Source organism: Pseudorca crassidens, chromosome 6 (assembly GCF_039906515.1).
Source record: "Pseudorca crassidens isolate mPseCra1 chromosome 6, mPseCra1.hap1, whole genome shotgun sequence".
Taxonomy (NCBI): Eukaryota; Metazoa; Chordata; class Mammalia; order Artiodactyla; family Delphinidae; genus Pseudorca; species Pseudorca crassidens.
Window position 1 is genome coordinate 92,254,904 of NC_090301.1, and position 13,314 is coordinate 92,268,217.

Genomic DNA, 13,314 nt, shown 5'->3' on the forward strand with positions numbered 1-13,314 from the left:
AGACAGCCAGTGAATAAATATAATCGCCTTCAAGCAATACAATGGGTAATAGACAAGGGAGGCAAACCAGTATTCTCTACAGATGCTAGAACAGCAAGAAATGGGCTTAAACTGCAGGTGCAGGAGACAGGATTTAGCTTAGACAGAGGAAAGATGATACATAATGTTCAACAATGGAGAACGATTATTATGAAAGATAAAACTCCATTTTTCTCCCTCAAATGATTGTAAAACTGTTTGATTATTGTGTGAGGTTTTGTCAGTCATATGAATTTAGCAACCATATCTGGTGGACTGCAAATCACTCCTCCAGATATATGATTCTGCCTCCACCTGATAATTATGCTAACAAATTTCACATAGCTGTAGGAACATTTCACAGACATTGACTAGGAGAGATCCAAGGGCAAAATTAACCCCAGGGAAGAAACACACACAGGATGCTTAGAAGAACTGGAAAAAGGGACATCTGCTTTAACACTTTCAGGGTTAGGGAAAGAGAAGCACAAGCGTCTGCCACTTTCAGGCACGGACTGCTGCATCTAGTGGAAATGAAAGCAGGGACTAGCTGTGGGCACATGAACCCCGTGGGAGCAGAGCACTTCCACCCCGCAGCCTGAGCCCAGGGAGGACATGCCAAAGGTCTCACGGAGAGCCCAACTCTGACAATTCAAGAACTTGTCGTTTTGTTTGTTGTTAAACATTTCAACTTGGTCACATAATTGTGTGAACTCATATCTCCAAAGTGGTAGCAATTTAAAATCAATATAGCCAGTTTAAATTTTAATTTAATGCTTATACATCAAATGATTTTTCATAGAGGATGAGCCACATTTCTGGTGATGGATGAAATGAATCCACTCAAAATAGAGTATATCACATCAATAAATCAATCTTGGTCTCTATTCTAAAAAAATGAAAATTAAGCATGTGAAAAATGTAGTTTCTGAAATCTTGGGTGCTCTCTCTCTCTCTCTCTCTTTCTCTCTCTCGTGCGTGCGCTGAAAGGAAGTATTAAAACGAAGATGTAAGAAAAACAATTCACAGGAATTCTGAACACTACTCAAATCTGAAGCTCATTATAATTGAGTGCTCTATCTCTTGAAGAGATAAGTAAATTGACCTAAGCTCAAGAGAGGATTCAGCGCTCACATTAAAAGTCATTTTACAGAAAATCTGAAAAAGAACCATGACACAGCAAGCAATAATAAGAGCCTTTAGGTGAAATGTAACAAGCAAGAGCTGGCCTCAGTCTATAAGAAAGGTAATTGGGGTGGGCTTTGAAAGATCCCATAACCTCCTCTTATATTTAAACCCTCCCAACTCCCTAAATGTCCAGATGTGTCTCATTCCATCTTAGTAATGTGGGAACAACTCATTCTTTCATTCAACAGCTATTTATTACAAGTCTACAACACGCCAGTGACTGTCCTAAGACCACGAGTGCCTGCCCTCCAGTGACATGGAGGAAATTAAGAAGTAAATCAATACTTATACAAACGTCTTTCTGAGACTGATGCATGCTATGAAGGAAATAAAACAGGGCAGTATAATACAAAGCAGGAGTATGCAACCCAATCAAAAAATGGGCAGAAGACCTAAATAGACATTTCTCCAAAGAAGATATACACATGGCCAAGAGGCACATGAAAAGATGCTCAACATCACTAATTATTAGAGAAATGCAAATCCAAACTACAAAAAGATATCACCTCACGCCACTCAGAATGGCCATCATCAAAAATTCTACAAACAATACATACTGGAGAGGGTGTGGAGAAAAGGGAACCCTCCTACACTGTTAATGGGAATGTAAATTGGTACAGCCACTATGGAGAACAGTATGGGGGTTCCTTGAAAAACTAAAAATAGAGCTACTATATGATCCAGCAATCCCACTCCGAGGCAGATATCTGGAGTAAACCATAGTTCGAAAAGATACATGCACCCCAATGTTCATTGCAGCACTGTTTACAATAGCCAGGACATGGAAGCAACCTAAATGTCCACTGATAGATAAATAGATAAAGAAGATGAGGTACATATATACAATGGAATATTACTCAGCCATTAAAAAGAATGAAATAACGCCATTTGCAGCAATGTGGATGAACCTGGAGATTATCAAACTAAGTGAAGTAAGTCAGACAGAGAAAAACAAATATCATATGATATCGCTTACATGCAAAATCTAAAAAAAACTGATACATATGAACTTATTTACAAAATAGAAACAGACTCACAGACTTAGAAAACAAACTTACAGTGACCAAAGGAGAAAGGTGGGGGGAGAGATAAATTGGGAGTTTGGGATTGACATATACACACTATTATATTAAAAATAGATAACCAACAAGGACCTACTGAATAGCACAGGGAACTCTGCTCAATATTTTGCAATAACCTAAATGGGAAAAGAATTTGAAAAAGAATAGATACATGTATATGTACACCTGAATCCCTTTGCTATAACACCTGAAACTAACACAACATTGTTAATCAACTATGCTCCAATATAAAATAAAAAATTTTTTAAAGAAAAAAAATAAAGAGGGAGAAAATGAGGAAGTTCTGAGGCAAAGAGAGGGACACTTTAAGTGTATTTCAATGTTTTATCCCTTTTAAAAGAGAGAAATCTGAAAGATATATGACAAAACATATGTATCTGTTCATATTCTGTGGTGGGAACATAATAATCTCTTTTATTAGTTTCTCTGTTTCTTTTTTATTTTAATTGTGCTAAAATACACAGAACATAAATTTACCATCTTAATAAATAAAAAAAAGCAGGAGTATGGACCTGGGTGGTATATAGGAAAAGCTTCCTTGAGAAGGTGCTGTTTGAGCTGAGACTTGAACGGTAAGAAGGTATCAGCCATGTGAAGATCTTGGGAAGGGGCAGGAGTTAATGCAGACGAAGGGAAGAGTTACTGCAAGGCCACACAAAGGGAGTGAGCCTGGAGTATTTGAGGGGAAAGAGGCTGGATTATAATGAATGAGGGAAAGAGTGATAAGAAAGGAAGTAGGGGAAATAAGTAGATGCCAGGTCATCTTGGGCTTTTTAAGTCCTAGTAAGCCGTTTGGATTTTTTTCTAAGATAATAGGGAGCCTTTTAAGATTTTAAGCAGTGGGGATGTGGGGTGATATGATCTGATGGAAAAATGTATTGGAAAATAAGATGCTCAAATTTTAGTCAAGATGTACTCACTCTTCACTCTATACATAGAAATAACATCCAAATAAGAAAAAAATATACATAAACATACAGAAAGTCAAAGAGATATATCTCTATAGACAAGCAGTGAGTAAACTAAAACCATAAGTGTACTGCGTACCATGTTTGGTAGTCACAGAAATAGGCAAAAACTCATCTTCTGATACAGAAAGGAAACTAAAAATGCTTTATATAATAAAGGAGACAGAGGTGAAGCTAATTACTTGAAGCCAGTGCCTTGGAAGGGGATTCTCATATTTGGAAAAGAGATTAAAAGAATAAAAATCCTTTCAGTAAAAGAATACAAATCCTTGCTGACCATCATTAGAGATTCTAGCAACCAGGAACGGAACCAACACACCCACCATGGCTGGATCTCCCACATCCCCAATGTCACCAGGAGTCACGAGCACAAAATGCCACCTTAAAACCCTGGGCAGAGAGGGGTAAGTAAAGAAAGAAAGGAAAAACTGTGGAACTACTTCTCTCTAGCTGCCTCTCCTTTCACTTCCTCACTTCCCAAGTTCCCCTCTCACCTTTCCTTCCTTTTTCCCTTCCAGTCTTGGACAACACAGCTTTGGTGGAAGCAGGGCAATGAGGGAAGGTGAGTGCTGTCCTGAGCCCATAGCAAGGTGCATGGAGAAAGCAGAGAAGGTGCATCAACAGAGCCAGGTGGGGTGGTTGGGAAATGGGTTAACTGGGCAAATACGTTCACTGAGCAAAGAAGGAAATATATCAAAGGTAATGGGAGCCATTTCTCACTGTCTGAGGACTTACAAATACAAAAAGAGGGAAGACTAAAAACAACCCTGAGGTCTTCGATTAGAATTGGGAGCATTAAAAGATGTGGTGTATATATATATATATATATATATATATATATGTGTGTGTGTGTGTGTGTGTGTATATATATATATACACACACACACAATGGAATACTACTCAGCCATAAAAAAGAATGAAATAATGCCATTTGCAGCAACATGGATGCAACTAGAGATTATCATACTAAGTGAAGAAAGTCAGAAAGAAAAATACCATATGATATCACTTATATGTGGAATCTAAAATATGACACAAATGAACCTAGCTACGAAACAGAAACAGACTCACAGACATAGAGAACAGACTTGTGGTTGGCAAGGGTTGGGGGAGGGAGAGGGATGGACTGAAGATGTGTGGTTGGCAGATACAAACTGTTACATTTAGAATGGATAAACAACAAGGTCTTACAGTTGAGCACAGGGAACTATATCCAATCTCCTGGGATAAACCATAATGGAAAAGAATATAAAAAAAGAATGTATATATGTGTGTAACTGAGTCACTCTGCTGTACAGCAGAGATTGGTACAACATTGCAAATCAATTATACTTCAGTTTAAAAAAAGTGAGAAGAAAAAGAATTGGGAATATTAGTATGAACTCATAGAATTCATAATAAATAAATAAATAAAGTGTGTGTATGTATAACTCTACATATATAATTATAGACATAGGTATATGTTTGATTGTAATGTATACATACATATATATTTATTATGTCCATTTTTCCTAGCTCTGTTTCCTAAGAGGAAATGACATTCTTCTTAAGAGCAAATGACACCCAGTCATCCTAAGAGCAATGACATTCCAGTAACAATGAGTATAGAGAGCTTCCCAATCTCTCTTGAAATACCACCCTCCAGAAAAAATAGTTGATTCCAGGCTGGGTCAGGAAAAGTACAAAATAACAAGGTGAGCCTAGAACATCCTGTTATGCCAGAAAGTAAGGAAGTACTGAAAGAATGAGGGGGATATGTCCAAAGGACATAAACCAGCTTGAAGAGCTATCATAGGACAATCTGGGACAATTTGAGCAAAAAAGAAAAAGAAAAAAAGTTAATGAGAGAACAGGATTATTTATACCCTGTTGAATAAAATAAGAACCAATCCTTGCTCGTATAAGTAAAATAAATGAGTAGATAAATGGCAGAAAAGGGACAATTCTTTTCTCACAGCAAAAATGCTAATCTGCAAATGTAAAAAGAGTGAGAGAACTCGATAATCAGCATTTGGCAATCATGACAGTAGTAGCTCAAGCAGGAGTATCAGTGAATGTCAAGCCTGATCAGTGGAGGTCTGGCATAATATAGCAGTATCTCCCCTAATCAGACAAAAAGGGGAAATGGTGGTTACAGAAGTAATAAACATGACAGCCACCATCTTAACCCTGCAATCAAGTTAGCATCAACAGTGATTTGGTGGGTTTACATTATGTGTCTCCTGATCTTATGCACTGAGAAGAACATAGAATCATTTCTACAGTGCCCTGCCAAGAATGCATAGCCTCAGTGTCATCACGGGAAAACACTGTTAAGGATCATCCTCCAGAACTGAGGCATGTACTTTTTAGGACTCTCGAGGAACATACGAGATGGGAAAAGATGGAGGAAGTGTGCTAGACGGAAGGAGCCTATTGAGATCTGACAACCAAATGCAATACACGATCCTGGATTGCACCCGGACCACATAGAAAAGAGAGACATTCATGGAACAGATGGTGAAATTTGAGCGAGGTCAGGAGGCTGGATAATAGTGTTATTTACATCAGTGTGTATTTCCTGATTAGGAGGGGTATACAGGGGTCACATAAGATTATGACTTCATTTCTGGGAGGCATACACAGGGTATTTAGGGATGATGGGCATTATGTCAGAAAAAAGACCATACACACACACACACACATACAGATGGTGGGGGGATGGGAGAAATACAGCAAAATGTTAACAATTAGGGAAACTGAGTTAAGGGGATACAAGGGTTCCTCTACTGTTCTTTTAACTGTCCTGTTGATTTGAAACAATTTCCAAAAATTTTTAATTATCTATAAAATTTTCTAACCAAAATGCCAAAAAACATAAAGAAATTTAATGGTAAAAAGACAAGCCAGTATCTCAACAAATAGAACATGAATTAACTCTAGATAAAATTAATTTTGTGTAGAACTATAAAAATAAAGTTATCCTGGATGCTCTTTTATTTATAAAATAAAAACAACTTTTAGTAAAAAGAGGAAATGAATCATCAAAGACAAGCATAAATTACATTAAAAGATACCAAATAAGAAAGAATACAATTGAAACCATGGAGATTGGATTCATTTTATACGGCTGATATAATAAATGACCACACCTTTAGCAGCTTAAAAACAACTGTTATCATCTCACAGTTTCTTTGGGTCAGAAATCTAGGCACAGTGTGGCTCAACTGGTTCCTTGGTTCCAGGTCTCACAGGACCAAAAGCAAGGTGTCAGCAGGCTGAGTTCCTTTCTGGAGGCTCCAGGGAAGGATCCACCTTAAACTCATTCAGGTTGTTGACAGAACTTAGTTCTTTGCACTAAGACTGTAGGTCCCTGTTTCCTTGTCATCTGGCAGCTCAGGTCCACCCTTAGCTCCTATAGGCTTCTCTCTCCTCTGTGTCTATGTCCCCCTACACCGCAGAACCATTCTCAGTCCTGGACTCTCTCTGACCCCTTCTGTTACATCTCTTCAGCCTTCCTCTTCTGTCACAGCACTCTGTTTTAAGCCACAGAAAGTTCTCTGCTTTTAAGGGTTCATGAGATTAGATTGAACCTCTTGGATAATTCAGCATCATCTTCCTATTTTAAGGACCGTAATATTAATTAAATCTACAAAGTTCCATATAATGTATCCACAGGAATTACAGTGTGAGCAACTTTTGGAAGCTATTAATCTACTATAACAGAAATTTAAAAATATAGTGATTGCAGTCTGCATTATTGGCCTCAATTCTTCATCTTTCCGTGTGGTTATACCTTTTGTCATTGTCTTTGGAATTCCTCCCATAAAAGCAGAATACATCTCCACCTCCTTTGACTTTGGCCCAGGCAACGAAGATTACTTTGTCCATTACAAAGAGGCAGAAATGATGCAAGACTGAGTCTTAAGAAATTTTGAGTGTTTTTATTTGCCCTCTTTTACCTCTACAATCATCATGAAAAGAGCATCCCTCTCTGGACCCCTGGTTCAAGGAAGATGACAGACACATGCAAAACAGCCAACCCAGATGAGCCCAGCCAAGATGAGCTGATTTCCAACAGATCCACAGATGTGTAAGCAGTATACGAGATCGTTGTTTCAAGCCACTGAACTGGAAGATGATTTGTAGGAACGATAGCTAACAATATGATGCGCTAAATGCTAGCCTACACAGAGTCAAAGAAAAATACTAATCTGAAAGTATTATAAGCATTCACCCAGAATCCATACAAAGAAGAAAATAGCAACAAGAAGGAAGCTAAGAGACATGGAGAGTAAAATGACATGCAACTAATATCTGCAGAGAAACATGCAACTGATATCTGCAGAGAAAAGAATATCTGCAGAGAAAAGAATAAGAGGCATGATGGACAAGAATACTTACAGGGCTAACAAATGAGAATTGTACATAATTTAGGAAAGACATGAATCTTCAGATCAAAAGAATATGTTTAGTCCAAGCAAGAAAATTAAAGATAAATTTATATCTGGATATATCATAGAAAAACAACAGAATATAACAAATTTTAAAAGACTATAAATTTTCAGAATGAAAAGAAAGATGATCTATAATGGAACAATCACTCTGAACAGCAGAGTTCTCATCAGCAATTTTTAAAAATGGAGCAATATCTTTAAATGGTTGAGGGAAAATCAATTTAAGTCTCTAATTTTATAACCAGACAAATAATCCTGAGTCAATATAGTTTTAGACATACAAATACTAGAAAAAAAATTAAAGAGTACACTTCAGAAAGAAAAAAAAGTGAAAATAAAGAGGATATGTAGGATATAAATAATAATGAGCACAAAATATTGATGAGAGTGCATTAGTAAATTTAAAATATAATTAAACATTAGCTATAACATAATTCTTTTTTATGCTTCAAAATCGTTAAAACCGTCCTTTACCGAATGCCAAACATAGGAAAGAAACGTTCAACATCACTAATTAGGAAAACGAAAATTAAAACCACATTAACATACCATTTTATATTTCCCAGACTGAAAAGAAATTGTATCTGATATTATAGTCTTATAATAAAGAACTCACATACTGCTAGTGATAGCGTCCACTGGTACAATGTTTTTGGAAAACTAGCATTATCCAGGAAATTCAAAGATGCATCATCCCTTTATCCCTGCAATTCCACCTCTAGTTATCTTATATTATTTGCCTTACCTTTCTTTAGCATATTAGAGAAACCTTTCAAAGGTACTCAAGGAGAAAAATATACAACCATCCTCACTGTATAATTGTTTTTAATAGCAAAATATGGAAACAACCTAAATGGCCAGTCAGAAGAGAATGGATAAATGATCTTTAGTGTACTTATACAATACAGCATTAAACAGTTGTGAAAATCGATGAACGAAAATTACATTTATCAACATCGATAAATCTCCAAATACGTAACGCTGAGTGAAAAAGCAAGTTGCTGAATGATATACAAAGCATGAAAACATTCATGTAAAGTTTAAAAACATCAAACAGTACAATATTTTTCTATAAATGCATATATACGCAATAGTACCAAAATACCTATTGGAATTATAAACACCAAATAAAGGCTAGTGCTTAACTCAGCAGAGGGGCGAAGAAGAATGGGTTTGAAACAACATAAGAGGTTTCCAGTGTATAAAAAAAATTTTTTTTTAAAAGAATATTAGAAAAACTTTTGACGCAAATACAGAAAATTACTAAGATTTGATAAAGCTGGGTGGTATATACACAAATGTTATATTATTCGCTTTACCTTTCTGTATTTCTCTAATATTCTGTAACAAAAAATACCTGAACTTTTTTTTTCTAAAGACCATTCAGCTTGTTTCAGTAGAGAATGAAATGCAATCTGGGAGGGTGTTTTAGTGTATTAGCCCTCCCAAGGGAGGACGCATCTGCAAAAGACGACTGGAGAACAAGGCTGCATTTATACTTATGAAACACTAATGGAAAAATAGCAGGCTCTCCAGCCCCAGAATAGTTTACTAGGGAGGCAGGGTGGGGACAGGGCTTCCCTATACTCTACAAATCTCTCCAGCAAGAAGATTTCCTGTTCTGCCCAGGGGCAGGTCTGACCATCGTTAGGTGAACCAAGCACAGCAGTCATCAACTTGAATAAACATTTAAGGGAAGACCATTTCAAGGCTCGGGGAAACACTGTGGATTTAGGATCCAGAAAGACTTGGGTTCAAATACTGTTCCCCAAATTATTTAGGTAGGTCCCTTACTCTTTCTTGAGGCTTCAGAATTCTCATTCTCAAAAGGAGGTTAACATTACTTCATTTACAGGGTATAGTGAGAAATAAATGAACTCACATATATACAGCATCCAGTAGGTACTCAACATGTCAGAATCTTAAGCTTCATTCAAGCAATTCTGATTTTAACAAAGACAAAATGCTTCAGAAACCGGAGGTATCATTTGTGGAAAACATGTGTTTTGTAATGAAGAACATACAAGTCTTCACAACCTAAGATATCAAACTACATATGTCTTTGAATAAAGTCACGTCAATCTCCTCACCTGGGAAATAGAAATAAAAAACAAAAGTATTGGGAGACTCAGAGACCCCACACATTAAACTGCTAGGCATAAAAAGGCACTCAGTCACACAATAAACAGTAGTTGCTGTTTAGTAGAAAAATTTCTGAAGCAAATAGGAAAAATTTTGCTATTGTTGTCAATGTTATCATTCTCTAAAACCAGAGGAGAGAGGGAAAGAGAAGAGGAGAAGAAATTGGGAATTTGTGATCACAGAGTAAGAATTTAATTATGAATTTTGAAACCACTAAAAATCCTGTTCAATCTAATGTCTCTCTGAACAAACTTTCAAGAGAATAAGGACATTTCATCCTCAACAAAACTTTGCATAACTAAAACCCCTACAGCTTTCTCCAAATGATTGGCAGACTTACTCCTTGGCAAAAATGAATAAAAATGATCTAATAAATGCTTAGGTCTTAAGTCTTCATTGCTCTCAACAAATACATTCAGAGGAGCATAATAAAATCTAAAATTAAGATTTTTTCAAATGAGAAACATACTTGAAAAAGTTATTAGAATTTATATTGTACACCTGAGTTAGCATCTGTCTTCTTATTACATGTTCTTTTGTTCATTTTCAAGTCTCAGGAACCATCCAAAACTGTAGGTTATATATCTTGGTTCTCAAAGTATGGTCTCTGCACTAGCAGCTCCTGGAAACCTGTTAGAAATGCTAATTCTAGGGCCTCATCCCAGGCCTACTGAATCAGAAACCACAGAGGTGCGTCCAGCAATCTGTGTTTCACAAGCCTTGCAGGTGATAGGGATACAGGCTACAGTTGAGAAGCCCTGGGTTACGTCATAGGAGATCCCAGTTTCCAGATCTCAAGAATAGTCCAGTGTTAGTTGTAGTGCCCTGACCACACCTGCCAGAGGCATGCTATGCAAAGAATTCGTACATTGGCCTGCAGCCTGAATTAGAAGACCTCTGAGATACCTTACATCCTTGATGCTTTAAATAATGGTCTCTGTACTTGCAGAAGGTTCTTCAAAGCATAGAGGAGGAGAGTCCACATGATGAACTTTTAGGTCCCTTCCACCCCAAAATTCCATGATAGACAACCCGGGATGGCATGGGAAGAACTTTTGAATGCACACTGCAATCTTAGCAAATGTCTTACTGTAAGAAGAGATGAATCAGGTGGAAATGGGCTCTGTGGTTTTAGGATTCCACATGTTTTGCTTCTAAGGTATTCACTCAAACTAAATAAAAGCCTGAAGTGGAGAAAGAACCTGCCAGTATCTGAAATAAAAATCAAAGCCATAGACAAGAATCTCAAAACCCAAAGATCTGCTGGCATGCCCTTGGACATGGTTTTGAAGGGTGGGACTTAGGTAGAGCTATATGTGGGCAGTGACAGAGACCCTATCAAGTTCAAGGATTCTGAGCCCCTCTTGAGAATCAGCAGACAATCACATACATACATCTCTTACTCAGGCTTACTACGGAGAAATCTCTTAAAGGAACAATAATACACTGTATATGAAAAACGCACAGTTTACCATTTCAAAGTTAACAATAAATCCAGATATAAATTTACCTTTTTCCAAATTGGCCACTAAAGACTTTCTCTGAAAGGCATGGTGCCCCTCCCAGGAATACCCACCCCCTTTGCCTAGGAAACAAACATCCCAGATGGCCCAAAATATTGGCCCAAATATTTCCCCTCTCAGCCTATAGTCTCACTCAACAGAAAGAGGCTTCTTGACTCTAAGACTGCCTTGCAGAGAGTTCTAAATGGAACTAAACTCAAACAGTCCTCAATATATATTCATCTCCATCATGGAAGATCCACTCTCAGATTCTACTGGCCAAATCTGACTTTCTTATTCTGGGCTTATTCTTGGTTCTCCATGAGTGTATTAGCATACTGGCACCTTAGGCAGCCCCAGAGTATCTTTTAAACAGGGTAGCAGGCTTCCTTGCCAGAAGGTTTATTCCAAATCAAAATGATTTCATTTATCCACACTAACGTGTGTTCACGATACATCTTCATTCCCACCTTAAATTCAGCAATAAAAGTCTTCCGTGGCTGGGAGGGTGGGGGGAGTGTGGAGCACAGAGGGAAACTGTGTCAGACGAAAACTTTTCAAATGTGTCTCCTGGGGGCAGAACGAAGCTTCACATAAACTCTCAATAACCCATGTGCTTACACATGGATCCAGTAGGATCTATCAAAATTGAAATCTCAACTTTTCGCCATTATTTTTATTACTGATATTTACTGCACATCAATAGAGTCCTAGGAAAGAGAGCTGCTAGTAAATTCTAATGCTGTGCTAAAGGTAATATGGAAATTTGTGTATCATAAAACCCACACAGTGCTTCAACGCGTGACTGTCTTTTCCGAATACCAAGCTCGGGTCATATTCTCCCTGAATTCTACACCACAGCAGTAAAAAAGTTATATCCTAGTAGGGCAATTTTTAATGTATAATTAGAATGATGTCTTTGCTGCTTGTACTCTGGATGAATTACCACGTAAGGTTAAAGTGGAATGACCAAGTGCTTTTTAATAAAACAAGGGCATCTATAAACAATTCTCATGTTGATTATTTAGCCTCAGCTTTGTAACTAAAGAAAATCAGGCAGGTACTGGGGTGTTGCTCCTGCTTCTTGCAATACATAAATTTTATTATCAAATCACCGTAGCAGAAAGTGTTTTCATTTCTGTATTGAACAAAATGATTGCCTTCCCTAGTTATGGTTCCTTTTCCACACGACACTAAGCATAAAAGAGAATCCTAAGAGTGGCTTTCAGACATTTGTCTCGGTACCTGGTGTCTCCTTGGTCACCATATTTAGATCCCTATCAGAAGAGGCAATGCCTTGGTAAGGCCACTTCTCCAAGCTCAGATTGCTATGGATGTGGCTAGCCATGGCAACAGGGGCCTCATGTTATCAGGAAGGCTTTCCACTCTCGATTCGACCCCTGGTGGTAAGCATACATCATGAATAAAAACAAAATCTCTAGTTGATCTCAGGAATCTAAGGAGTGTTCTCGGGGCCAAGATGAGGGTCAGTGACAGGAGACATCTGACCACCTCCTGCGCTCACCAGAGTGCCCTCCTCAGGCCACCCACCGTGACCAGTAATGGCAATGGTCCAAACACGCCTTCTGTGTATACAACATATCCTAGAGTTTTATAATGTCCCAAGAGATCAGTAGGAACTTCCCATTTAAGCTCCCAAATGTTCGGGAATAACTTTTGATGATACCTCTCTTCCTCAACATAGCTATAAAATATTACTTGCATTTTTAGCATAGTTATCTTCTTTAGTTATCTTCTTTAGCATGATAAATTCATGCTCACAGACCACCTAAATCTACTCTGGAAGAAACAGAAAAAGCACACCTTGCCTCTGTGTACTACCATACAATTCCTTTCCTATACCAAAGTTCATAATAATTCCATTATGTAATGTCTTACCATCATGCCTTTCTGATTTTCTTTGTTTCTAATATGAAATCCCAGTAAGTAAAAAGAATTTGTATTTAAACAATGACTT

General features: G+C 37.5%; 1 protein-coding gene across 1 annotated transcript in view; it reads right to left on the reverse strand.

Moving 5' to 3' along the window:
* THSD7B (thrombospondin type 1 domain containing 7B) overlaps positions 1–13,314 on the reverse strand; it is a 1,126,819-nt gene that overhangs the window by 789,412 nt on the left and 324,093 nt on the right. The window lies entirely within an intron of this gene.